Genomic DNA, 3,857 nt, shown 5'->3' on the forward strand with positions numbered 1-3,857 from the left:
TCACAATGCGCCAAATCTTGGAAAAACCCCGTGAAAAGAGAATCGACACACATCACCTCTTCGTTGACTTTAAAGCCGCCTTCGACAGCACGAAAAGGAGCTGCCTATATGCCGCTATGTCTGAATTTGGTTTCCCCGCAAAACTTATACGGCTGTGCAAAATGACGTTGAGCAACACCATCAGCTCAGTCAGAATTGGGAAGGACCTCTCCGAGCCGTTCGAAACTAAACGAGGTTTCAGACAGGGTGACCCCCTATCGTGCGATTTCTTTAATTTGATGCTGGAGAAAATTATACTAGCTGCAGAACTTAACCGCACTGGAACAATATACTATAAAAGCGTGCAATTACTGGCATATGCTGATGACATTGATATCATCGGCCTAAACACCTGCTTACTCCAAACTGGAAAAAGAAGCGGTAAAGATGGGTTTGATGGTGAATGAGGACAAAACGAAGTACCTGCTGTCATCCAGCAAAGAGTCAGCGCATATGCGCCTTGGCAACCACGCTACTGTTGGCAGCCATAATTTCGAAATAGTAAAGGACTTCGTTTATTTGGGAACCAGCATCAACACTAGCAACAACATCAGCACTGAAATTCAGCGAAGAATCAATCTTGCCAATAAATGCTACTTTGGACTAGATAGGCAATTGAAAAGTAAAGTCCTCTCTCGGCGAACGAAAATCATACTCTACAAGTCACTTATCGTACCCGTCCTGCTATATGGGGCAGAAGCATGGACCATGACAACAGCAGATGAAGCGGCTTCGAGAGTGTTCGAGAGAAAAGTCCTTCGAAAGATTTATGGACCTCTACGCGTTGGCGATGGCGAGTACCGAAAAAGATTTAATGATGAGCTGTACGAGCTATACGCAGACATCAAATTGTCCAGCAAATTAAAACGCAGCGGCTGCGCTGGCTAGGCCATGCTATGCGAATAAATGATGATGCTCCGACCAAGAAAGTGTTTCTATCGGAACCCGCCTATGGAAGCAGAGGTAGAGGGCGGCCCCCACTCCGTGGGAAGGACCAGGTGGAAAACGATTTAAACTCCCTTTATGTGACCAATTGGCGCCGGTTGGCGGAGCGAAGGAGCGACTGGCGCGCCTTGTTGGACGGCCATAACCGTTTAGACGGTTAAGCGCCAATTAAGTAAGTAAGTAATATACCACCGATCTTTATGATTTTTCAGACAACAATATATGCTATATACGTAAGCACTCGTTGAAATTTGAAGCCTCTAGCTCTTAAAATAGGGCAGTAATTACGAAAAGTTTCTTATCTGAACAATCGGTTGTGGGGGATATATACTATATATACGACCGATCTAATCAATTTGTTCAGACATGAATATGTGTAATATACGAAAGTATATGGTGAAGTTTGAAGCTTCAATCTGTTAAATTCGGGAAGATAGGACAAAAGTCCTCTTTTTCTGAAAAATCGGTTGTATGGAGGATATATGCTATAGTGGTCCGATCCGGCCGGTTCCGACAAATGTCTAATCGGACACCCAAATACACCCGCTCACCAAATTTTATCAAGATATCTCAAAAATTGAGGGACTAGTTTGCATACAAACAGACAGACGGACAGACGGACATGGCTAAATCAACTCAGCTCTTCATCCTGATTATTTCGGTATACTTAATGGTGGGTCTATCTATTTTCCTTTAAGGACTAACAATTTTGGCTTTCGTGTCGAAATTAATATACCATTTCATTTTCATGAAAGGTATAATAACGGTCCCAATATACTACCCTGGGGTACACCCGAAGTGGCAAAAAAAGGCCTGGAGGATACACCATCAATATTAACAACACATTGCCTCTTAAATAAATAAGAGGCAATCCATCGCAGAAACGAGGAATGAAAGCCAAGAAAAGCTAATTTTCCTAGTAAAACTCTATGAGAAACTCTATCAAAAGCTTCAGATGCAATCCACTTGAAACCCAGCAGAAAATGATTATACAATATTCACTAAAGACAGCAAGATTAGAAAGAGTTGATCTGCCAGCGACAAATCCATGTTGATAGGGAGAAATGAGAGATTTAACAGCAAAACTTAGCTTTGCATTTAAGGCATGCTCAAAGATCTTGGAAATAGTAGACAGCTTGGATATGGGTCTGTAGTTGCGGACATCGTTCTTGTTACCACTTTTAAAGACTGGGGTAATTGAAGTTATTTTCCAATCATTAATGAACGTCCCAGAAGACAAGGATTTATTGAAGATTAGTCTTAACGGATATATTAAAGCTGGACAGCACTTTAGCACTATACGACACAAGCCATCAGCATCAGACCGATAGGAGGATTTTAATTTAATAATGGCTTTAATAATATCCTCAGATTTATTTTAAAAGGGAGTTTGCCTTAATTCTATAGGTGGACACCTTTTCAAGAAAACGCCATAAAGGTGGACCAGGGTTGACTCTAGAATGTGATTGTACGATACGGGAATCAAATGAAAGGTGTGAATGAGTATTTAAAAAGAGAGTGGGCCTTAGTTCCATGGGTCGACGCCTTTTCGAGATATCGCCATAAAGGTGGACCAGGGGTGACTCTAGAATGTGTTTGTACGATATTGGTATCAAATTTGATTGGGAAGCTCTCTTTCTGGGTTATGATATTTCTGAAAGTTTTAATGTTTTTAAAAATACCGTAAATCAAATCCGTATTAATAATATTCCGCGGAAGAAAAAGAGTTGTTATAAATTTCCATGGTATACTTAGAAACTAAAGCGACTAAAGAATCTGAGAAATAAATATTTTAAAAAGTCCAAATCTACCAAATTGTTGGCTCATAACTTTACTCCAATAAATTCAAAGCCTTAGGCAAAAGGCTCCACAGGTCTTTTGTTTTGTAAACCCCAAGGCTTTTTGGAACTATGTTAAGACTAAAAAACTTTGTTGTTGTTGTTGTTGTAGCAGTGCTTCGCCCCATCCAATAGGTGCGACCAATCACAAATTGTCATCAATGTCTTCTAACGCGAGTCCAAGGAAACTTGCAGTTTCAGCAAGGGTTGACCATAATGAGAGGGGTGTTAGAGCCGTTGGTTCCACATTACAATTAAAGAGATGGTTGGTGTCATGTGGGGACACATTGCAAGCGGGGCGTACATTTTGTATGTCGGGGTTGATTCTGGAGATGTAAGAGTTTAACTTGTTACAGTATCCAGATCGAAGCTGAGCTAGAGTGACTCGCGTTTCACTGGAGAGTATGCTTTCCTCTTCCGCAAGTTTTGGATACTGTTCTTTGAGTACTGGATTCAACGGGCAATTCCTGGCATAATGGTCTGACGCCTGTTTGTGGAGTTGGCTTCGTACGGCTGAGTTCTGAGTGGTCTTTAGGCTTGGTGACCATATCGGGGACGCGTAGCATGCAATCCGCTGGCCAATTGCTTTGTAAGTGGTAATGAGCGTTTCTTTATCTTTTCCCCAAGTACTGCCAGCAAGAGATTTGAGTATTTTATTACGGCTCTGGTTTTCGGTACAACTGCGGCTGCATGCTCACCAAAATGAAGATCCTGATCAAACGTCACACCCAAGATTTTGAGGTGTAGGACAGTCGATAGCGTAGTGCCGTCGACTTGGATGTTCAAAATGGTCAACATTTGGGACCTCCACTTTGTAAATAAGGTCGCGGAGCATTTAGTCGCTGATAATGCCAGGTTTCGCGAGGCGAAAAAACTGGAGAGATAAGGGAGGTAGCCGTTTATTCTGTTGCAAAGCTCATCGATCTGTGGGCCTGGGCCTGTGGCCATAATTGTGCGGTCATCGACGTAGGAAACGATAGTAACTCCTTCTAGTGGCGAAGGTAGTTTTGATATGTAGAAGTTAAACAAAAGTGG

Source organism: Eurosta solidaginis, chromosome X (genome assembly GCF_040869045.1).
Source record: "Eurosta solidaginis isolate ZX-2024a chromosome X, ASM4086904v1, whole genome shotgun sequence".
Taxonomy (NCBI): domain Eukaryota; kingdom Metazoa; phylum Arthropoda; class Insecta; order Diptera; family Tephritidae; genus Eurosta; species Eurosta solidaginis.